Source organism: Phyllobates terribilis, unplaced genomic scaffold (genome assembly GCF_046119375.1).
Source record: "Phyllobates terribilis strain yellow unplaced genomic scaffold, ASM4611937v1 Scaffold_414__1_contigs__length_1644244, whole genome shotgun sequence".
Classification (NCBI taxonomy): domain Eukaryota; kingdom Metazoa; phylum Chordata; class Amphibia; order Anura; family Dendrobatidae; genus Phyllobates; species Phyllobates terribilis.
The window spans coordinates 74,817-96,742 of record NW_027363174.1 but is presented as its reverse complement, the minus strand read 5'-3'; the positions used below and the strand labels follow the sequence as shown (position 1 = coordinate 96,742).

At 45.4% G+C, this 21,926-nt stretch overlaps 16 non-coding genes and 1 pseudogene across 16 annotated transcripts; all 17 read left to right on the top strand.

Annotated features, from left to right (window-relative positions):
• Window positions 1-833: 833 nt before the first annotated feature.
• On the top strand, window positions 834-1,024 carry LOC141226143 (U2 spliceosomal RNA). Its single transcript, XR_012293370.1, has one exon. It is a non-coding gene; the product is annotated as a U2 spliceosomal RNA (small nuclear RNA).
• Window positions 1,025-2,145: 1,121 nt separating this feature from the next.
• On the top strand, window positions 2,146-2,336 carry LOC141226114 (U2 spliceosomal RNA). The gene has a single exon (XR_012293341.1). It is a non-coding gene; the product is annotated as a U2 spliceosomal RNA (small nuclear RNA).
• Window positions 2,337-3,456: 1,120 nt separating this feature from the next.
• Window positions 3,457-3,647, top strand: LOC141226102 (U2 spliceosomal RNA). The gene has a single exon (XR_012293330.1). It is a non-coding gene; the product is annotated as a U2 spliceosomal RNA (small nuclear RNA).
• Window positions 3,648-4,766: 1,119 nt separating this feature from the next.
• On the top strand, window positions 4,767-4,957 carry LOC141226090 (U2 spliceosomal RNA). The gene has a single exon (XR_012293318.1). It is a non-coding gene; the product is annotated as a U2 spliceosomal RNA (small nuclear RNA).
• Window positions 4,958-6,077: 1,120 nt separating this feature from the next.
• Window positions 6,078-6,268, top strand: LOC141226077 (U2 spliceosomal RNA). The gene has a single exon (XR_012293306.1). It is a non-coding gene; the product is annotated as a U2 spliceosomal RNA (small nuclear RNA).
• Window positions 6,269-7,388: 1,120 nt separating this feature from the next.
• On the top strand, window positions 7,389-7,579 carry LOC141226078 (U2 spliceosomal RNA). The gene has a single exon (XR_012293307.1). It is a non-coding gene; the product is annotated as a U2 spliceosomal RNA (small nuclear RNA).
• A 1,122-nt stretch (window positions 7,580-8,701) lies between these two features.
• LOC141226394 (U2 spliceosomal RNA) lies at window positions 8,702-8,793 on the top strand (annotated as a pseudogene).
• A 797-nt stretch (window positions 8,794-9,590) lies between these two features.
• On the top strand, window positions 9,591-9,777 carry LOC141226311 (U2 spliceosomal RNA). Its single transcript, XR_012293517.1, has one exon. It is a non-coding gene; the product is annotated as a U2 spliceosomal RNA (small nuclear RNA).
• Window positions 9,778-10,897: 1,120 nt separating this feature from the next.
• Window positions 10,898-11,088, top strand: LOC141226066 (U2 spliceosomal RNA). Its single transcript, XR_012293296.1, has one exon. It is a non-coding gene; the product is annotated as a U2 spliceosomal RNA (small nuclear RNA).
• Window positions 11,089-12,208: 1,120 nt separating this feature from the next.
• Window positions 12,209-12,399, top strand: LOC141226054 (U2 spliceosomal RNA). Its single transcript, XR_012293284.1, has one exon. It is a non-coding gene; the product is annotated as a U2 spliceosomal RNA (small nuclear RNA).
• Window positions 12,400-13,520: 1,121 nt separating this feature from the next.
• LOC141226043 (U2 spliceosomal RNA) lies at window positions 13,521-13,711 on the top strand. Its single transcript, XR_012293273.1, has one exon. It is a non-coding gene; the product is annotated as a U2 spliceosomal RNA (small nuclear RNA).
• Window positions 13,712-14,832: 1,121 nt separating this feature from the next.
• LOC141226141 (U2 spliceosomal RNA) lies at window positions 14,833-15,023 on the top strand. The gene has a single exon (XR_012293368.1). It is a non-coding gene; the product is annotated as a U2 spliceosomal RNA (small nuclear RNA).
• A 1,120-nt stretch (window positions 15,024-16,143) lies between these two features.
• On the top strand, window positions 16,144-16,334 carry LOC141225982 (U2 spliceosomal RNA). The gene has a single exon (XR_012293212.1). It is a non-coding gene; the product is annotated as a U2 spliceosomal RNA (small nuclear RNA).
• A 1,121-nt stretch (window positions 16,335-17,455) lies between these two features.
• On the top strand, window positions 17,456-17,646 carry LOC141226097 (U2 spliceosomal RNA). Its single transcript, XR_012293325.1, has one exon. It is a non-coding gene; the product is annotated as a U2 spliceosomal RNA (small nuclear RNA).
• A 1,119-nt stretch (window positions 17,647-18,765) lies between these two features.
• On the top strand, window positions 18,766-18,956 carry LOC141226032 (U2 spliceosomal RNA). The gene has a single exon (XR_012293262.1). It is a non-coding gene; the product is annotated as a U2 spliceosomal RNA (small nuclear RNA).
• A 1,120-nt stretch (window positions 18,957-20,076) lies between these two features.
• LOC141226021 (U2 spliceosomal RNA) lies at window positions 20,077-20,267 on the top strand. Its single transcript, XR_012293251.1, has one exon. It is a non-coding gene; the product is annotated as a U2 spliceosomal RNA (small nuclear RNA).
• Window positions 20,268-21,388: 1,121 nt separating this feature from the next.
• LOC141226010 (U2 spliceosomal RNA) lies at window positions 21,389-21,579 on the top strand. Its single transcript, XR_012293240.1, has one exon. It is a non-coding gene; the product is annotated as a U2 spliceosomal RNA (small nuclear RNA).
• The last annotated feature ends 347 nt before the right edge of the window (window positions 21,580-21,926 follow it).

Genomic DNA, 21,926 nt, shown 5'->3' with positions numbered 1-21,926 from the left:
TAAATAACTACAGGTGGTGAGATAAGCTGCACAATATAATTGACCTTTCAGTATATTGTTGCACACACACCATCTATTTAGCAAATGCCCTTGTTATCAACAGCAGCCTTTTAAACTCACCTGAGCTAACAGGTATGTGAGCTGGTTACTCTGCTGCGCTTAAAATTTCTTTTTTGGTTTGCTACAATGCCTTTTCTGAAACGTTGTCTCCCTCTGCTGGAACACTGACTTCTTTCATTTAATGCCTGCAGACTATAAAAGAGAAACCAACCCAAAAAGTTTGGTTGATTAGTCTGTGGCATTCTTTTAAACTGTTGCTTATGGCGGTCTCTGTGAGCTTCTCAGTGACATTCAGCCATCCAGGTATCCCGCCTGCAGTAGACGGAATGTGGCAATGGAACGCTGGCTGCGCGTGTCATAATAGGCTCTGAGCCTTTATATACCTGCGCACAGCAGCAGCCACCTTCAGTCTGCTGCTGGACAGCCAGCAGCAGCAGCAGCAGGAGAGGTAATTAATCAGCAACCCTCCTGCTAAGGGTAGACAGCTGGTCGTTCCACCCCCCCCCCCCCCCCGCCTTAATTGGTTCTCCTCCCTTCCAACGGTGTTGAGGCGGGTGGGAACAGCCGGGGGTTGAGGGTACTGTGCTAAAAGAGGTGGAGTTATGCAGATCTAAAACGCGTGGATTGCAGCAGCAGCAAGCCGAAAAGTGCAGGCATGTGAGGGATCTAGAGGTTGACAGCATGTCTTCTTAACGGGAGTCCAGGTGGCCATCTCCACAAATGGACTTTTCAGAATCCTTGGGTGGCACCGTAGTCGGAAACCAATTCTGGTTATCGCTTCTCGGCCTTTTGGCTAAGATCAAGTGTAGTATCTGTTCTTATCAGTTTAATATCTGATACGTCCCCTATCTGGGGACCATATATTAAATGGATTTTTAGAACAGGCAGATGGAAAAAGAGCTTGCTCTGTCCACTCCACGCATTGACCTGGTATTGCAGTATCTCCAGGACCGGTGCACCCCTTCTTTAATGCAGTTTCTAAAATCAGAAAGAATTGAATTCAATGCTTTTTGTTCATTTTGCTTGTTTGTCGGATTTTGGGATGGACTCTTTGGCTTTGCTTTTCTTCTCCTCATTGGATTTTTCATGTTAAAAGTTGCAGAAGCCAGATGACAAGCTCATTTTGGTTCAACTTCAGCAACTGTGCATTGCATTGCCATGTAATGTAATGTAATGCAATGCTATCTATCTAGCTCTCCCTCTATACTTCCTTTTGGATAAACAGACATATTAGGCAAGCATTTTGGAGCTTTCACCTAAATAACTACAGGTGGTGAGATAAGCTGCACAATATAATTGACCTTTCAGTATATTGTTGCACACACACCATCTATTTAGCAAATGCCCTTGTTATCAACAGCAGCCTTTTAAACTCACCTGAGCTAACAGGTATGTGAGCTGGTTACTCTGCTGCGCTTAAAATTTCTTTTTTGGTTTGCTACAATGCCTTTTCTGAAACGTTGTCTCCCTCTGCTGGAACACTGACTTCTTTCATTTAATGCCTGCAGACTATAAAAGAGAAACCAACCCAAAAAGTTTGGTTGATTAGTCTGTGGCATTCTTTTAAACTGTTGCTTATGGCGGTCTCTGTGAGCTTCTCAGTGACATTCAGCCATCCAGGTATCCCGCCTGCAGTAGACGGAATGTGGCAATGGAACGCTGGCTGCGCGTGTCATAATAGGCTCTTAGCCTTTATATACCTGCGCACAGCAGCAGCCACCTTCAGTCTGCTGCTGGACAGCCAGCAGCAGCAGCAGCAGGAGAGGTAATTAATCAGCAACCCTCCTGCTAAGGGTAGACAGCTGCTCGTTCCACCCCCCCCCCCGCCTTAATTGGTTCTCCTCCCTTCCAACGGTGTTGAGGCGGGTGGGAACAGCCGGGGGTTGAGGGTACTGTGCTAAAAGAGGTGGAGTTATGCAGATCTAAAACGCGTGGATTGCAGCAGCAGCAAGCCGAAAAGTGCAGGCATGTGAGGGATCTAGAGGTTGACAGCATGTCTTCTTAACGGGAGTCCAGGTGGCCATCTCCACAAATGGACTTTTCAGAATCCTTGGGTGGCACCGTAGTCGGAAACCAATTCTGGTTATCGCTTCTCGGCCTTTTGGCTAAGATCAAGTGTAGTATCTGTTCTTATCAGTTTAATATCTGATACGTCCCCTATCTGGGGACCATATATTAAATGGATTTTTAGAACAGGGAGATGGAAAAAGAGCTTGCTCTGTCCACTCCACGCATTGACCTGGTATTGCAGTATCTCCAGGACCGGTGCACCCCTTCTTTAATGCAGTTTCTAAAATCAGAAAGAATTGAATTCAATGCTTTTTGTTCATTTTGCTTGTTTGTCGGATTTTGGGATGGACTCTTTGGCTTTGCTTTTCTTCTCCTCATTGGATTTTTCATGTTAAAAGTTGCAGAAGCCAGATGACAAGCTCATTTTGGTTCAACTTCAGCAACTGTGCATTGCATTGCCATGTAATGTAATGTAATGCAATGCTATCTATCTAGCTCTCCCTCTATACTTCCTTTTGGATAAACAGACATATTAGGCAAGCATTTTGGAGCTTTCACCTAAATAACTACAGGTGGTGAGATAAGCTGCACAATATAATTGACCTTTCAGTATATTGTTGCACACACACCATCTATTTAGCAAATGCCCTTGTTATCAACAGCAGCCTTTTAAACTCACCTGAGCTAACAGGTATGTGAGCTGGTTACTCTGCTGCGCTTAAAATTTCTTTTTTGGTTTGCTACAATGCCTTTTCTGAAACGTTGTCTCCCTCTGCTGGAACACTGACTTCTTTCATTTAATGCCTGCAGACTATAAAAGAGAAACCAACCCAAAAAGTTTGGTTGATTAGTCTGTGGCATTCTTTTAAACTGTTGCTTATGGCGGTCTCTGTGAGCTTCTCAGTGACATTCAGCCATCCAGGTATCCCGCCTGCAGTAGACGGAATGTGGCAATGGAACGCTGGCTGCGCGTGTCATAATAGGCTCTGAGCCTTTATATACCTGCGCACAGCAGCAGCCACCTTCAGTCTGCTGCTGGACAGCCAGCAGCAGCAGCAGCAGGAGAGGTAATTAATCAGCAACCCTCCTGCTAAGGGTAGACAGCTGCTCGTTCCACCCCCCCCCCGCCTTAATTGGTTCTCCTCCCTTCCAACGGTGTTGAGGCGGGTGGGAACAGCCGGGGGTTGAGGGTACTGTGCTAAAAGAGGTGGAGTTATGCAGATCTAAAACGCGTGGATTGCAGCAGCAGCAAGCCGAAAAGTGCAGGCATGTGAGGGATCTAGAGGTTGACAGCATGTCTTCTTAACGGGAGTCCAGGTGGCCATCTCCACAAATGGACTTTTCAGAATCCTTGGGTGGCACCGTAGTCGGAAACCAATTCTGGTTATCGCTTCTCGGCCTTTTGGCTAAGATCAAGTGTAGTATCTGTTCTTATCAGTTTAATATCTGATACGTCCCCTATCTGGGGACCATATATTAAATGGATTTTTAGAACAGGGAGATGGAAAAAGAGCTTGCTCTGTCCACTCCACGCATTGACCTGGTATTGCAGTATCTCCAGGACCGGTGCACCCCTTCTTTAATGCAGTTTCTAAAATCAGAAAGAATTGAATTCAATGCTTTTTGTTCATTTTGCTTGTTTGTCGGATTTTGGGATGGACTCTTTGGCTTTGCTTTTCTTCTCCTCATTGGATTTTTCATGTTAAAAGTTGCAGAAGCCAGATGACAAGCTCATTTTGGTTCAACTTCAGCAACTGTGCATTGCATTGCCATGTAATGTAATGTAATGCAATGCTATCTATCTAGCTCTCCCTCTATACTTCCTTTTGGATAAACAGACATATTAGGCAAGCATTTTGGAGCTTTCACCTAAATAACTACAGGTGGTGAGATAAGCTGCACAATATAATTGACCTTTCAGTATATTGTTGCACACACACCATCTATTTAGCAAATGCCCTTGTTATCAACAGCAGCCTTTTATACTCACCTGAGCTAACAGGTATGTGAGCTGGTTACTCTGCTGCGCTTAAAATTTCTTTTTTGGTTTGCTACAATGCCTTTTCTGAAACGTTGTCTCCCTCTGCTGGAACACTGACTTCTTTCATTTAATGCCTGCAGACTATAAAAGAGAAACCAACCCAAAAAGTTTGGTTGATTAGTCTGTGGCATTCTTTTAAACTGTTGCTTATGGCGGTCTCTGTGAGCTTCTCAGTGACATTCAGCCATCCAGGTATCCCGCCTGCAGTAGACGGAATGTGGCAATGGAACGCTGGCTGCGCGTGTCATAATAGGCTCTGAGCCTTTATATACCTGCGCACAGCAGCAGCCACCTTCAGTCTGCTGCTGGACAGCCAGCAGCAGCAGCAGCAGGAGAGGTAATTAATCAGCAACCCTCCTGCTAAGGGTAGACAGCTGCTCGTTCCACCCCCCCCCGCCTTAATTGGTTCTCCTCCCTTCCAACGGTGTTGAGGCGGGTGGGAACAGCCGGGGGTTGAGGGTACTGTGCTAAAAGAGGTGGAGTTATGCAGATCTAAAACGCGTGGATTGCAGCAGCAGCAAGCCGAAAAGTGCAGGCATGTGAGGGATCTAGAGGTTGACAGCATGTCTTCTTAACGGGAGTCCAGGTGGCCATCTCCACAAATGGACTTTTCAGAATCCTTGGGTGGCACCGTAGTCGGAAACCAATTCTGGTTATCGCTTCTCGGCCTTTTGGCTAAGATCAAGTGTAGTATCTGTTCTTATCAGTTTAATATCTGATACGTCCCCTATCTGGGGACCATATATTAAATGGATTTTTAGAACAGGGAGATGGAAAAAGAGCTTGCTCTGTCCACTCCACGCATTGACCTGGTATTGCAGTATCTCCAGGACCGGTGCACCCCTTCTTTAATGCAGTTTCTAAAATCAGAAAGAATTGAATTCAATGCTTTTTGTTCATTTTGCTTGTTTGTCGGATTTTGGGATGGACTCTTTGGCTTTGCTTTTCTTCTCCTCATTGGATTTTTCATGTTAAAAGTTGCAGAAGCCAGATGACAAGCTCATTTTGGTTCAACTTCAGCAACTGTGCATTGCATTGCCATGTAATGTAATGTAATGCAATGCTATCTATCTAGCTCTCCCTCTATACTTCCTTTTGGATAAACAGACATATTAGGCAAGCATTTTGGAGCTTTCACCTAAATAACTACAGGTGGTGAGATAAGCTGCACAATATAATTGACCTTTCAGTATATTGTTGCACACACACCATCTATTTAGCAAATGCCCTTGTTATCAACAGCAGCCTTTTAAACTCACCTGAGCTAACAGGTATGTGAGCTGGTTACTCTGCTGCGCTTAAAATTTCTTTTTTGGTTTGCTACAATGCCTTTTCTGAAACGTTGTCTCCCTCTGCTGGAACACTGACTTCTTTCATTTAATGCCTGCAGACTATAAAAGAGAAACCAACCCAAAAAGTTTGGTTGATTAGTCTGTGGCATTCTTTTAAACTGTTGCTTATGGCGGTCTCTGTGAGCTTCTCAGTGACATTCAGCCATCCAGGTATCCCGCCTGCAGTAGACGGAATGTGGCAATGGAACGCTGGCTGCGCGTGTCATAATAGGCTCTGAGCCTTTATATACCTGCGCACAGCAGCAGCCACCTTCAGTCTGCTGCTGGACAGCCAGCAGCAGCAGCAGCAGGAGAGGTAATTAATCAGCAACCCTCCTGCTAAGGGTAGACAGCTGCTCGTTCCACCCCCCCCCCGCCTTAATTGGTTCTCCTCCCTTCCAACGGTGTTGAGGCGGGTGGGAACAGCCGGGGGTTGAGGGTACTGTGCTAAAAGAGGTGGAGTTATGCAGATCTAAAACGCGTGGATTGCAGCAGCAGCAAGCCGAAAAGTGCAGGCATGTGAGGGATCTAGAGGTTGACAGCATGTCTTCTTAACGGGAGTCCAGGTGGCCATCTCCACAAATGGACTTTTCAGAATCCTTGGGTGGCACCGTAGTCGGAAACCAATTCTGGTTATCGCTTCTCGGCCTTTTGGCTAAGATCAAGTGTAGTATCTGTTCTTATCAGTTTAATATCTGATACGTCCCCTATCTGGGGACCATATATTAAATGGATCTTTAGAACAGGGAGATGGAAAAAGAGCTTGCTCTGTCCACTCCACGCATTGACCTGGTATTGCAGTATCTCCAGGACCGGTGCACCCCTTCTTTAATGCAGTTTCTAAAATCAGAAAGAATTGAATTCAATGCTTTTTGTTCATTTTGCTTGTTTGTCGGATTTTGGGATGGACTCTTTGGCTTTGCTTTTCTTCTCCTCATTGGATTTTTCATGTTAAAAGTTGCAGAAGCCAGATGACAAGCTCATTTTGGTTCAACTTCAGCAACTGTGCATTGCATTGCCATGTAATGTAATGTAATGCAATGCTATCTATCTAGCTCTCCCTCTATACTTCCTTTTGGATAAACAGACATATTAGGCAAGCATTTTGGAGCTTTCACCTAAATAACTACAGGTGGTGAGATAAGCTGCACAATATAATTGACCTTTCAGTATATTGTTGCACACACACCATCTATTTAGCAAATGCCCTTGTTATCAACAGCAGCCTTTTAAACTCACCTGAGCTAACAGGTATGTGAGCTGGTTACTCTGCTGCGCTTAAAATTTCTTTTTTGGTTTGCTACAATGCCTTTTCTGAAACGTTGTCTCCCTCTGCTGGAACACTGACTTCTTTCATTTAATGCCTGCAGACTATAAAAGAGAAACCAACCCAAAAAGTTTGGTTGATTAGTCTGTGGCATTCTTTTAAACTGTTGCTTATGGCGGTCTCTGTGAGCTTCTCAGTGACATTCAGCCATCCAGGTATCCCGCCTGCAGTAGACGGAAGGTGGCAATGGAACGCTGGCTGCGCGTGTCATAATAGGCTCTGAGCCTTTATATACCTGCGCACAGCAGCAGCCACCTTCAGTCTGCTGCTGGACAGCCAGCAGCAGCAGCAGCAGGAGAGGTAATTAATCAGCAACCCTCCTGCTAAGGGTAGACAGCTGCTCGTTCCACCCCCCCCCCGCCTTAATTGGTTCTCCTCCCTTCCAACGGTGTTGAGGCGGGTGGGAACAGCCGGGGGTTGAGGGTACTGTGCTAAAAGAGGTGGAGTTATGCAGATCTAAAACGCGTGGATTGCAGCAGCAGCAAGCCGAAAAGTGCAGGCATGTGAGGGATCTAGAGGTTGACAGCATGTCTTCTTAACGGGAGTCCAGGTGGCCATCTCCACAAATGGACTTTTCAGAATCCTTGGGTGGCACCGTAGTCGGAAACCAATTCTGGTTATCGCTTCTCGGCCTTTTGGCTAAGATCAAGTGTAGTATCTGTTCTTATCAGTTTAATATCTGATACGTCCCCTATCTGGGGACCATATATTAAATGGATTTTTAGAACAGGGAGATGGAAAAAGAGCTTGCTCTGTCCACTCCACGCATTGACCTGGTATTGCAGTATCTCCAGGACCGGTGCACCCCTTCTTTAATGCAGTTTCTAAAATCAGAAAGAATTGAATTCAATGCTTTTTGTTCATTTTGCTTGTTTGTCGGATTTTGGGATGGACTCTTTGGCTTTGCTTTTCTTCTCCTCATTGGATTTTTCATGTTAAAAGTTGCAGAAGCCAGATGACAAGCTCATTTTGGTTCAACTTCAGCAACTGTGCATTGCATTGCCATGTAATGTAATGTAATGCAATGCTATCTATCTAGCTCTCCCTCTATACTTCCTTTTGGATAAACAGACATATTAGGCAAGCATTTTGGAGCTTTCACCTAAATAACTACAGGTGGTGAGATAAGCTGCACAATATAATTGACCTTTCAGTATATTGTTGCACACACACCATCTATTTAGCAAATGCCCTTGTTATCAACAGCAGCCTTTTAAACTCACCTGAGCTAACAGGTATGTGAGCTGGTTACTCTGCTGCGCTTAAAATTTCTTTTTTGGTTTGCTACAATGCCTTTTCTGAAACGTTGTCTCCCTCTGCTGGAACACTGACTTCTTTCATTTAATGCCTGCAGACTATAAAAGAGAAACCAACCCAAAAAGTTTGGTTGATTAGTCTGTGGCATTCTTTTAAACTGTTGCTTATGGCGGTCTCTGTGAGCTTCTCAGTGACATTCAGCCATCCAGGTATCCCGCCTGCAGTAGACGGAATGTGGCAATGGAACGCTGGCTGCGCGTGTCATAATAGGCTCTGAGCCTTTATATACCTGCGCACAGCAGCAGCCACCTTCAGTCTGCTGCTGGACAGCCAGCAGCAGCAGCAGCAGGAGAGGTAATTAATCAGCAACCCTCCTGCTAAGGGTAGACAGCTGCTCGTTCCACCCCCCCCTCCCGCCTTAATTGGTTCTCCTCCCTTCCAACGGTGTTGAGGCGGGTGGGAACAGCCGGGGGTTGAGGGTACTGTGCTAAAAGAGGTGGAGTTATGCAGATCTAAAACGCGTGGATTGCAGCAGCAGCAAGCCGAAAAGTGCAGGCATGTGAGGGATCTAGAGGTTGACAGCATGTCTTCTTAACGGGAGTCCAGGTGGCCATCTCCACAAATGGACTTTTCAGAATCCTTGGGTGGCACCGTAGTCGGAAACCAATTCTGGTTATTGCTTCTCGGCCTTTTGGCTAAGATCAAGTGTAGTATCTTTCGAAAAGGCGGTTTTGGATGTTGGCCGCCCTAGTAGATTGATACATTATGCACACTGGGGCTTAGGCGCTTGTTAGTACGCCAGTTGGCTAATATAGTCATCTGGTGGAAAGCATGGCCCCCCAGGATCGACGCCATTGGGCCGGGGAAGATCGAAAGCCCGAAGTGTGAAGTGCCCCAGGAGTGGTGACCCTGGGGTGCCTTAACTCACTGGGATTGGGAACCCCACTTGAGTTTAAGGCACATTTGCACTAGCACTTCAATATTTCTTTCTTCACACACACCCTTATTCCGGGCCTTCTGGCCTTAGGATGGGGAATTTTTCAATTCCCGGTCGAAGGTCCGGGCAGTATTATACTGTGAAACCTTCACTATTTATTTAATTTTTTTTGTCACTGTGTGTCCACTTTTTCACGTGTGTCCACGTCCTTACTAGGATTTTGTCGGGATGCGGTTCCCTTACGGGTTCCTCTCTTGGCAGGTCTAGGGGGGGAGTGTGTGGCCATCAGGTTCCGCTCCCCCCTGATCCCCCCTGGCTCTCCTCTTTCGGGAGGAGAGCGTTGTTGGCTCCCCTCTTCCGAGAGGGGAGCACAGTCTTTGGCTCCCAGTGCCTTGCTCGGGTGAGAACTCGGGCAGGTATTGGGGGTAAGATTGGGTCGCCTCTGGCTCCGGCTGGAGGTGGCTATTTGTCCCTGTTCCTCGCTGTGGCCTTCTGGCTCGGAGGGACGGGGAATGGTTTGGGGGACCCTTCTCCTTTTGGAGAGGGTTTCAAGAAGATCAGCATCCTAGTGCACTTTTTTTGTGGCACTTGTCACTTTTTTAAGCGCACTCGGGTTTTGTACACGAATTCGGGCTTTCGAAAAAAAAAAAAAAAAAAAAAATCTGTTCTTATCAGTTTAATATCTGATACGTCCCCTATCTGGGGACCATATATTAAATGGATTTTTAGAACAGGGAGATGGAAAAAGAGCTTGCTCTGTCCACTCCACGCATTGACCTGGTATTGCAGTATCTCCAGGACCGGTGCACCCCTTCTTTAATGCAGTTTCTAAAATCAGAAAGAATTGAATTCAATGATTTTTGTTCATTTTGCTTGTTTGTCGGATTTTGGGATGGACTCTTTGGCTTTGCTTTTCTTCTCCTCATTGGATTTTTCATGTTAAAAGTTGCAGAAGCCAGATGACAAGCTCATTTTGGTTCAACTTCAGCAACTGTGCATTGCATTGCCATGTAATGTAATGTAATGCAATGCTATCTATCTAGCTCTCCCTCTATACTTCCTTTTGGATAAACAGACATATTAGGCAAGCATTTTGGAGCTTTCACCTAAATAACTACAGGTGGTGAGATAAGCTGCACAATATAATTGACCTTTCAGTATATTGTTGCACACACACCATCTATTTAGCAAATGCCCTTGTTATCAACAGCAGCCTTTTAAACTCACCTGAGCTAACAGGTATGTGAGCTGGTTACTCTGCTGCGCTTAAAATTTCTTTTTTGGTTTGCTACAATGCCTTTTCTGAAACGTTGTCTCCCTCTGCTGGAACACTGACTTCTTTCATTTAATGCCTGCAGACTATAAAAGAGAAACCAACCCAAAAAGTTTGGTTGATTAGTCTGTGGCATTCTTTTAAACTGTTGCTTATGGCGGTCTCTGTGAGCTTCTCAGTGACATTCAGCCATCCAGGTATCCCGCCTGCAGTAGACGGAATGTGGCAATGGAACGCTGGCTGCGCGTGTCATAATAGGCTCTGAGCCTTTATATACCTGCGCACAGCAGCAGCCACCTTCAGTCTGCTGCTGGACAGCCAGCAGCAGCAGCAGCAGGAGAGGTAATTAATCAGCAACCCTCCTGCTAAGGGTAGACAGCTGCTCGTTCCACCCCCCCCCCGCCTTAATTGGTTCTCCTCCCTTCCAACGGTGTTGAGGCGGGTGGGAACAGCCGGGGGTTGAGGGTACTGTGCTAAAAGAGGTGGAGTTATGCAGATCTAAAACGCGTGGATTGCAGCAGCAGCAAGCCGAAAAGTGCAGGCATGTGAGGGATCTAGAGGTTGACAGCATGTCTTCTTAACGGGAGTCCAGGTGGCCATCTCCACAAATGGACTTTTCAGAATCCTTGGGTGGCACCGTAGTCGGAAACCAATTCTGGTTATCGCTTCTCGGCCTTTTGGCTAAGATCAAGTGTAGTATCTGTTCTTATCAGTTTAATATCTGATACGTCCCCTATCTGGGGACCATATATTAAATGGATTTTTAGAACAGGGAGATGGAAAAAGAGCTTGCTCTGTCCACTCCACGCATTGACCTGGTATTGCAGTATCTCCAGGACCGGTGCACCCCTTCTTTAATGCAGTTTCTAAAATCAGAAAGAATTGAATTCAATGCTTTTTGTTCATTTTGCTTGTTTGTCGGATTTTGGGATGGACTCTTTGGATTTGCTTTTCTTCTCCTCATTGGATTTTTCATGTTAAAAGTTGCAGAAGCCAGATGACAAGCTCATTTTGGTTCAACTTCAGCAACTGTGCATTGCATTGCCATGTAATGTAATGTAATGCAATGCTATCTATCTAGCTCTCCCTCTATACTTCCTTTTGGATAAACAGACATATTAGGCAAGCATTTTGGAGCTTTCACCTAAATAACTACAGGTGGTGAGATAAGCTGCACAATATAATTGACCTTTCAGTATATTGTTGCACACACACCATCTATTTAGCAAATGCCCTTGTTATCAACAGCAGCCTTTTAAACTCACCTGAGCTAACAGGTATGTGAGCTGGTTACTCTGCTGCGCTTAAAATTTCTTTTTTGGTTTGCTACAATGCCTTTTCTGAAACGTTGTCTCCCTCTGCTGGAACACTGACTTCTTTCATTTAATGCCTGCAGACTATAAAAGAGAAACCAACCCAAAAAGTTTGGTTGATTAGTCTGTGGCATTCTTTTAAACTGTTGCTTATGGCGGTCTCTGTGAGCTTCTCAGTGACATTCAGCCATCCAGGTATCCCGCCTGCAGTAGACGGAATGTGGCAATGGAACGCTGGCTGCGCGTGTCATAATAGGCTCTGAGCCTTTATATACCTGCGCACAGCAGCAGCCACCTTCAGTCTGCTGCTGGACAGCCAGCAGCAGCAGCAGCAGGAGAGGTAATTAATCAGCAACCCTCCTGCTAAGGGTAGACAGCTGCTCGTTCCACCCCCCCCCCGCCTTAATTGGTTCTCCTCCCTTCCAACGGTGTTGAGGCGGGTGGGAACAGCCGGGGGTTGAGGGTACTGTGCTAAAAGAGGTGGAGTTATGCAGATCTAAAACGCGTGGATTGCAGCAGCAGCAAGCCGAAAAGTGCAGGCATGTGAGGGATCTAGAGGTTGACAGCATGTCTTCTTAACGGGAGTCCAGGCGGCCATCTCCACAAATGGACTTTTCAGAATCCTTGGGTGGCACCGTAGTCGGAAACCAATTCTGGTTATCGCTTCTCGGCCTTTTGGCTAAGATCAAGTGTAGTATCTGTTCTTATCAGTTTAATATCTGATACGTCCCCTATCTGGGGACCATATATTAAATGGATTTTTAGAACAGGGAGATGGAAAAAGAGCTTGCTCTGTCCACTCCACGCATTGACCTGGTATTGCAGTATCTCCAGGACCGGTGCACCCCTTCTTTAATGCAGTTTCTAAAATCAGAAAGAATTGAATTCAATGCTTTTTGTTCATTTTGCTTGTTTGTCGGATTTTGGGATGGACTCTTTGGCTTTGCTTTTCTTCTCCTCATTGGATTTTTCATGTTAAAAGTTGCAGAAGCCAGATGACAAGCTCATTTTGGTTCAACTTCAGCAACTGTGCATTGCATTGCCATGTAATGTAATGTAATGCAATGCTATCTATCTAGCTCTCCCTCTATACTTCCTTTTGGATAAACAGACATATTAGGCAAGCATTTTGGAGCTTTCACCTAAATAACTACAGGTGGTGAGATAAGCTGCACAATATAATTGACCTTTCAGTATATTGTTGCACACACACCATCTATTTAGCAAATGCCCTTGTTATCAACAGCAGCCTTTTAAACTCACCTGAGCTAACAGGTATGTGAGCTGGTTACTCTGCTGCGCTTAAAATTTCTTTTTTGGTTTGCTACAATGCCTTTTCTGAAACGTTGTCTCCCTCTGCTGGAACACTGACTTCTTTCATTTAATGCCTGCAGACTATAAAAGAGAAACCAACCCAAAAAGTTTGGTTGATTAGTCTGTGGCATTCTTTTAAACTGTTGCTTATGGCGGTCTCTGTGAGCTTCTCAGTGACATTCAGCCATCCAGGTATCCCGCCTGCAGTAGACGGAATGTGGCAATGGAACGCTGGCTGCGCGTGTCATAATAGGCTCTGAGCCTTTATATACCTGCGCACAGCAGCAGCCACCTTCAGTCTGCTGCTGGACAGCCAGCAGCAGCAGCAGCAGGAGAGGTAATTAATCAGCAACCCTCCTGCTAAGGGTAGACAGCTGCTCGTTCCACCCCCCCCCCCGCCTTAATTGGTTCTCCTCCCTTCCAACGGTGTTGAGGCGGGTGGGAACAGCCGGGGGTTGAGGGTACTGTGCTAAAAGAGGTGGAGTTATGCAGATCTAAAACGCGTGGATTGCAGCAGCAGCAAGCCGAAAAGTGCAGGCATGTGAGGGATCTAGAGGTTGACAGCATGTCTTCTTAACGGGAGTCCAGGTGGCCATCTCCATAAATGGACTTTTCAGAATCCTTGGGTGGCACCGTAGTCGGAAACCAATTCTGGTTATCGCTTCTCGGCCTTTTGGCTAAGATCAAGTGTAGTATCTGTTCTTATCAGTTTAATATCTGATACGTCCCCTATCTGGGGACCATATATTAAATGGATTTTTAGAACAGGGAGATGGAAAAAGAGCTTGCTCTGTCCACTCCACGCATTGACCTGGTATTGCAGTATCTCCAGGACCGGTGCACCCCTTCTTTAATGCAGTTTCTAAAATCAGAAAGAATTGAATTCAATGCTTTTTGTTCATTTTGCTTGTTTGTCGGATTTTGGGATGGACTCTTTGGCTTTGCTTTTCTTCTCCTCATTGGATTTTTCATGTTAAAAGTTGCAGAAGCCAGATGACAAGCTCATTTTGGTTCAACTTCAGCAACTGTGCATTGCATTGCCATGTAATGTAATGTAATGCAATGCTATCTATCTAGCTCTCCCTCTATACTTCCTTTTGGATAAACAGACATATTAGGCAAGCATTTTGGAGCTTTCACCTAAATAACTACAGGTGGTGAGATAAGCTGCACAATATAATTGACCTTTCAGTATATTGTTGCACACACACCATCTATTTAGCAAATGCCCTTGTTATCAACAGCAGCCTTTTAAACTCACCTGAGCTAACAGGTATGTGAGCTGGTTACTCTGCTGCGCTTAAAATTTCTTTTTTGGTTTGCTACAATGCCTTTTATGAAACGTTGTCTCCCTCTGCTGGAACACTGACTTCTTTCATTTAATGCCTGCAGACTATAAAAGAGAAACCAACCCAAAAAGTTTGGTTGATTAGTCTGTGGCATTCTTTTAAACTGTTGCTTATGGCGGTCTCTGTGAGCTTCTCAGTGACATTCAGCCATCCAGGTATCCCGCCTGCAGTAGACGGAATGTGGCAATGGAACGCTGGCTGCGCGTGTCATAATAGGCTCTGAGCCTTTATATACCTGCGCACAGCAGCAGCCACCTTCAGTCTGCTGCTGGACAGCCAGCAGCAGCAGCAGCAGGAGAGGTAATTAATCAGCAACCCTACTGCTAAGGGTAGACAGCTGCTCGTTCCACCCCCCCCCCCGCCTTAATTGGTTCTCCTCCCTTCCAACGGTGTTGAGGCGGGTGGGAACAGCCGGGGGTTGAGGGTACTGTGCTAAAAGAGGTGGAGTTATGCAGATCTAAAACGCGTGGATTGCAGCAGCAGCAAGCCGAAAAGTGCAGGCATGTGAGGGATCTAGAGGTTGACAGCATGTCTTCTTAACGGGAGTCCAGGTGGCCATCTCCACAAATGGACTTTTCAGAATCCTTGGGTGGCACCGTAGTCGGAAACCAATTCTGGTTATCGCTTCTCGGCCTTTTGGCTACGATCAAGTGTAGTATCTGTTCTTATCAGTTTAATATCTGATACGTCCCCTATCTGGGGACCATATATTAAATGGATTTTTAGAACAGGGAGATGGAAAAAGAGCTTGCTCTGTCCACTCCACGCATTGACCTGGTATTGCAGTATCTCCAGGACCGGTGCACCCCTTCTTTAATGCAGTTTCTAAAATCAGAAAGAATTGAATTCAATGCTTTTTGTTCATTTTGCTTGTTTGTCGGATTTTGGGATGGACTCTTTGGCTTTGCTTTTCTTCTCCTCATTGGATTTTTCATGTTAAAAGTTGCAGAAGCCAGATGACAAGCTCATTTTGGTTCAACTTCAGCAACTGTGCATTGCATTGCCATGTAATGTAATGTAATGCAATGCTATCTATCTAGCTCTCCCTCTATACTTCCTTTTGGATAAACAGACATATTAGGCAAGCATTTTGGAGCTTTCACCTAAATAACTACAGGTGGTGAGATAAGCTGCACAATATAATTGACCTTTCAGTATATTGTTGCACACACACCATCTATTTAGCAAATGCCCTTGTTATCAACAGCAGCCTTTTAAACTCACCTGAGCTAACAGGTATGTGAGCTGGTTACTCTGCTGCGCTTAAAATTTCTTTTTTGGTTTGCTACAATGCCTTTTCTGAAACGTTGTCTCCCTCTGCTGGAACACTGACTTCTTTCATTTAATGCCTGCAGACTATAAAAGAGAAACCAACCCAAAAAGTTTGGTTGATTAGTCTGTGGCATTCTTTTAAACTGTTGCTTATGGCGGTCTCTGTGAGCTTCTCAGTGACATTCAGCCATCCAGGTATCCCGCCTGCAGTAGACGGAATGTGGCAATGGAACGCTGGCTGCGCGTGTCATAATAGGCTCTGAGCCTTTATATACCTGCGCACAGCAGCAGCCACCTTCAGTCTGCTGCTGGACAGCCAGCAGCAGCAGCAGCAGGAGAGGTAATTAATCAGCAACCCTCCTGCTAAGGGTAGACAGCTGCTCGTTCCACCCCCCCCCCGCCTTAATTGGTTCTCCTCCCTTCCAACGGTGTTGAGGCGGGTGGGAACAGCCGGGGGTTGAGGGTACTGTGCTAAAAGAGGTGGAGTTATGCAGATCTAAAACACGTGGATTGCAGCAGCAGCAAGCCGAAAAGTGCAGGCATGTGAGGGATCTAGAGGTTGACAGCATGTCTTCTTAACGGGAGTCCAGGTGGCCATCTCCACAAATGGACTTTTCAGAATCCTTGGGTGGCACCGTAGTCAGAAACCAATTCTGGTTATCGCTTCTCGGCCTTTTGGCTAAGATCAAGTGTAGTATCTGTTCTTATCAGTTTAATATCTGATACGTCCCCTATCTGGGGACCATATATTAAATTGATTTTTAGAACAGGGAGATGGAAAAAGAGCTTGCTCTGTCCACTCCACGCATTGACCTGGTATTGCAGTATCTCCAGGACCGGTGCACCCCTTCTTTAATGCAGTTTCTAAAATCAGAAAGAATTGAATTCAATGCTTTTTGTTCATTTTGCTTGTTTGTCGGATTTTGGGATGGACTCTTTGGCTTCGCTTTTCTTCTCCTCATTGGATTTTTCATGTTAAATGTTGCAGAAGCCAGATGACAAGCTCATTTTGGTTCAACTTCAGCAACTGTGCATTGCATTGCCATGTAATGTAATGTAATGCAATGCTATCTATCTAGCTCTCCCTCTATACTTCCTTTTGGATAAACAGACATATTAGGCAAGCATTTTGGAGCTTTCACCTAAATAACTACAGGTGGTGAGATAAGCTGCACAATATAATTGACCTTTCAGTATATTGTTGCACACACACCATCTATTTAGCAAATGCCCTTGTTATCAACAGCAGCCTTTTAAACTCACCTGAGCTAACAGGTATGTGAGCTGGTTACTCTGCTGCGCTTAAAATTTCTTTTTTGGTTTGCTACAATGCCTTTTCTGAAACGTTGTCTCCCTCTGCTGGAACACTGACTTCTTTCATTTAATGCCTGCAGACTATAAAAGAGAAACCAACCCAAAAAGTTTGGTTGATTAGTCTGTGGCATTCTTTTAAACTGTTGCTTATGGCGGTCTCTGTGAGCTTCTCAGTGACATTCAGCCATCCAGGTATCCCGCCTGCAGTAGACGGAATGTGGCAATGGAACGCTGGCTGCGCGTGTCATAATAGGCTCTGAGCCTTTATATACCTGCGCACAGCAGCAGCCACCTTCAGTCTGCTGCTGGACAGCCAGCAGCAGCAGCAGCAGGAGAGGTAATTAATCAGCAACCCTCCTGCTAAGGGTAGACAGCTGCTCGTTCCACCCCCCCCCCCGCCTTAATTGGTTCTCCTCCCTTCCAAAGGTGTTGAGGCGGGTGGGAACAGCCGGCGGTTGAGGGTACTGTGCTAAAAGAGGTGGAGTTATGCAGATCTAAAACGCGTGGATTGCAGCAGCAGCAAGCCGAAAAGTGCAGGCATGTGAGGGATCTAGAGGTTGACAGCATGTCTTCTTAACGGGAGTCCAGGTGGCCATCTCCACAAATGGACTTTTCAGAATCCTTGGGTGGCACCGTAGTCAGAAACCAATTCTGGTTATCGCTTCTCGGCCTTTTGGCTAAGATCAAGTGTAGTATCTGTTCTTATCAGTTTAATATCTGATACGTCCCCTATCTGGGGACCATATATTAAATGGATTTTTAGAACAGGGAGATGGAAAAAGAGCTTGCTCTGTCCACTTCACGCATTGACCTGGTATTACAGTATCTCCAGGACCGGTGCACCCCTTCTTTAATGCAGTTTCTAAAATCAGAAAGAATTGAATTCAATGCTTTTTGTTCATTTTGCTTGTTTGTCGGATTTTGGGATGGACTCTTTGGCTTTGCTTTTCTTCTCCTCATTGGATTTTTCATGTTAAAAGTTGCAGAAGCCAGATGACAAGCTCATTTTGGTTCAACTTCAGCAACTGTGCATTGCATTGCCATGTAATGTAATGTAATGCAATGCTATCTATCTAGCTCTCCCTCTATACTTCCTTTTGGATAAACAGACATATTAGGCAAGCATTTTGGAGCTTTCACCTAAATAACTACAGGTGGTGAGATAAGCTGCACAATATAATTGACCTTTCAGTATATTGTTGCACACACACCATCTATTTAGCAAATGCCCTTGTTATCAACAGCAGCCTTTTAAACTCACCTGAGCTAACAGGTATGTGAGCTGGTTACTCTGCTGCGCTTAAAATTTCTTTTTTGGTTTGCTACAATGCCTTTTCTGAAACGTTGTCTCCCTCTGCTGGAACACTGACTTCTTTCATTTAATGCCTGCAGACTATAAAAGAGAAACCAACCCAAAAAGTTTGGTTGATTAGTCTGTGGCATTCTTTTAAACTGTTGCTTATGGCGGTCTCTGTGAGCTTCTCAGTGACATTCAGCCATCCAGGTATCCCGCCTGCAGTAGACGGAATGTGGCAATTGAACGCTGGCTGCGCGTGTCATAATAGGCTCTGAGCCTTTATATACCTGCGCACAGCAGCAGCCACCTTCAGTCTGCTGCTGGACAGCCAGCAGCAGCAGCAGCAGGAGAGGTAATTAATCAGCAACCCTCCTGCTAAGGGTAGACAGCTGCTCGTTCCACCCCCCCCCGCCTTAATTGGTTCTCCTCCCTTCCAACGGTGTTGAGGCGGGTGGGAACAGCCGGGGGTTGAGGGTACTGTGCTAAAAGAGGTGGAGTTATGCAGATCTAAAACGCGTGGATTGCAGCAGCAGCAAGCCGAAAAGTGCAGGCATGTGAGGGATCTAGAGGTTGACAGCATGTCTTCTTAACGGGAGTCCAGGTGGCCATCTCCACAAATGGACTTTTCAGAATCCTTGGGTGGCACCGTAGTCGGAAACCAATTCTGGTTATCGCTTCTCGGCCTTTTGGCTAAGATCAAGTGTAGTATCTGTTCTTATCAGTTTAATATCTGATACGTCCCCTATCTGGGGACCATATATTAAATGGATTTTTAGAACAGGGAGATGGAAAAAGAGCTTGCTCTGTCCACTCCACGCATTGACCTGGTATTGCAGTATCTCCAGGACCGGTGCACCCCTTCTTTAATGCAGTTTCTAAAATCAGAAAGAATTGAATTCAATGCTTTTTGTTCATTTTGCTTGTTTGTCGGATTTTGGGATGGACTCTTTGGCTTTGCTTTTCTTCTCCTCATTGGATTTTTCATGTTAAAAGTTGCAGAAGCCAGATGACAAGCTCATTTTGGTTCAACTTCAGCAACTGTGCATTGCATTGCCATGTAATGTAATGTAATGCAATGCTATCTATCTAGCTCTCCCTCTATACTTCCTTTTGGATAAACAGACATATTAGGCAAGCATTTTGGAGCTTTCACCTAAATAACTACAGGTGGTGAGATAAGCTGCACAATATAATTGACCTTTCAGTATATTGTTGCACACACACCATCTATTTAGCAAATGCCCTTGTTATCAACAGCAGCCTTTTAAACTCACCTGAGCTAACAGGTATGTGAGCTGGTTACTCTGCTGCGCTTAAAATTTCTTTTTTGGTTTGCTACAATGCCTTTTCTGATACGTTGTCTCCCTCTGCTGGAACACTGACTTCTTTCATTTAATGCCTGCAGACTATAAAAGAGAAACCAACCCAAAAAGTTTGGTTGATTAGTCTGTGGCATTCTTTTAAACTGTTGCTTATGGCGGTCTCTGTGAGCTTCTCAGTGACATTCAGCCATCCAGGTATCCCGCCTGCAGTAGACGGAATGTGGCAATGGAACGCTGGCTGCGCGTGTCATAATAGGCTCTGAGCCTTTATATACCTGCGCACAGCAGCAGCCACCTTCAGTCTGCTGCTGGACAGCCAGCAGCAGCAGCAGCAGGAGAGGTAATTAATCAGCAACCCTCCTGCTAAGGGTAGACAGCTGCTCGTTCCACCCCCCCCCCGCCTTAATTGGTTCTCCTCCCTTCCAACGGTGTTGAGGCGGGTGGGAACAGCCGGGGGTTGAGGGTACTGTGCTAAAAGAGGTGGAGTTATGCAGATCTAAAACGCGTGGATTGCAGCAGCAGCAAGCCGAAAAGTGCAGGCATGTGAGGGATCTAGAGGTTGACAGCATGTCTTCTTAACGGGAGTCCAGGTGGCCATCTCCACAAATGGACTTTTCAGAATCCTTGGGTGGCACCGTAGTCGGAAACCAATTCTGGTTATCGCTTCTCGGCCTTTTGGCTAAGATCAAGTGTAGTATCTGTTCTTATCAGTTTAATATCTGATACGTCCCCTATCTGGGGACCATATATTAAATGGATTTTTAGAACAGGGAGATGGAAAAAGAGCTTGCTCTGTCCACTCCACGCATTGACCTGGTATTGCAGTATCTCCAGGACCGGTGCACCCCTTCTTTAATGCAGTTTCTAAAATCAGAAAGAATTGAATTCAATGCTTTTTGTTCATTTTGCTTGTTTGTCGGATTTTGGGATGGACTCTTTGGCTTTGCTTTTCTTCTACTCATTGGATTTTTCATGTTAAAAGTTGCAGAAGCCAGATGACAAGCTCATTTTGGTTCAACTTCAGCAACTGTGCATTGCATTGCCATGTAATGTAATGTAATGCAATGCTATCTATCTAGCTCTCCCTCTATACTTCCTTTTGGATAAACAGACATATTAGGCAAGCATTTTGGAGCTTTCACCTAAATAACTACAGGTGGTGAGATAAGCTGCACAATATAATTGACCTTTCAGTATATTGTTGCACACACACCATCTATTTAGCAAATGCCCTTGTTATCAACAGCAGCCTTTTAAACTCACCTGAGCTAACAGGTATGTGAGCTGGTTACTCTGCTGCGCTTAAAATTTCTTTTTTGGTTTGCTACAATGCCTTTTCTGAAACGTTGTCTCCCTCTGCTGGAACACTGACTTCTTTCATTTAATGCCTGCAGACTATAAAAGAGAAACCAACCCAAAAAGTTTGGTTGATTAGTCTGTGGCATTCTTTTAAACTGTTGCTTATGGCGGTCTCTGTGAGCTTCTCAGTGACATTCAGCCATCCAGGTATTCCGCCTGCAGTAGACGGAATGTGGCAATGGAACGCTGGCTGCGCGTGTCATAATAGGCTCTGAGCCTTTATATACCTGCGCACAGCAGCAGCCACCTTCAGTCTGCTGCTGGACAGCCAGCAGCAGCAGCAGCAGGAGAGGTAATTAATCAGCAACCCTCCTGCTAAGGGTAGACAGCTGCTCGTTCCACCCCCCCCCCCGCCTTAATTGGTTCTCCTCCCTTCCAACGGTGTTGAGGCGGGTGGGAACAGCCGGGGTTTGAGGGTACTGTGCTAAAAGAGGTGGAGTTATGCAGATCTAAAACGCGTGGATTGCAGCAGCAGCAAGCCGAAAAGTGCAGGCATGTGAGGGATCTAGAGGTTGACAGCATGTCTTCTTAACGGGAGTCCAGGTGGCCATCTCCACAAATGGACTTTTCAGAATCCTTGGGTGGCACCGTAGTCGGAAACCAATTCTGGTTATCGCTTCTCGGCCTTTTGGCTAAGATCAAGTGTAGTATCTGTTCTTATCAGTTTAATATCTGATACGTCCCCTATCTGGGGACCATATATTAAATGGATTTTTAGAACAGGGAGATGGAAAAAGAGCTTGCTCTGTCCACTCCACGCATTGACCTGGTATTGCAGTATCTCCAGGACCGGTGCACCCCTTCTTTAATGCAGTTTCTAAAATCAGAAAGAATTGAATTCAATGCTTTTTGTTCATTTTGCTTGTTTGTCGGATTTTGGGATGGACTCTTTGGCTTTGCTTTTTTTCTCCTCACTGGATTTTTCATGTTAAAAGTTGCAGAAGCCAGATGACAAGCTCATTTTGGTTCAACTTCAGCAACTGTGCATTGCATTGCCATGTAATGTAATGTAATGCAATGCTATCTATCTAGCTCTCCCTCTATACTTCCTTTTGGATAAACAGACATATTAGGCAAGCATTTTGGAGCTTTCACCTAAATAACTACAGGTGGTGAGATAAGCTGCACAATATAATTGACCTTTCAGTAT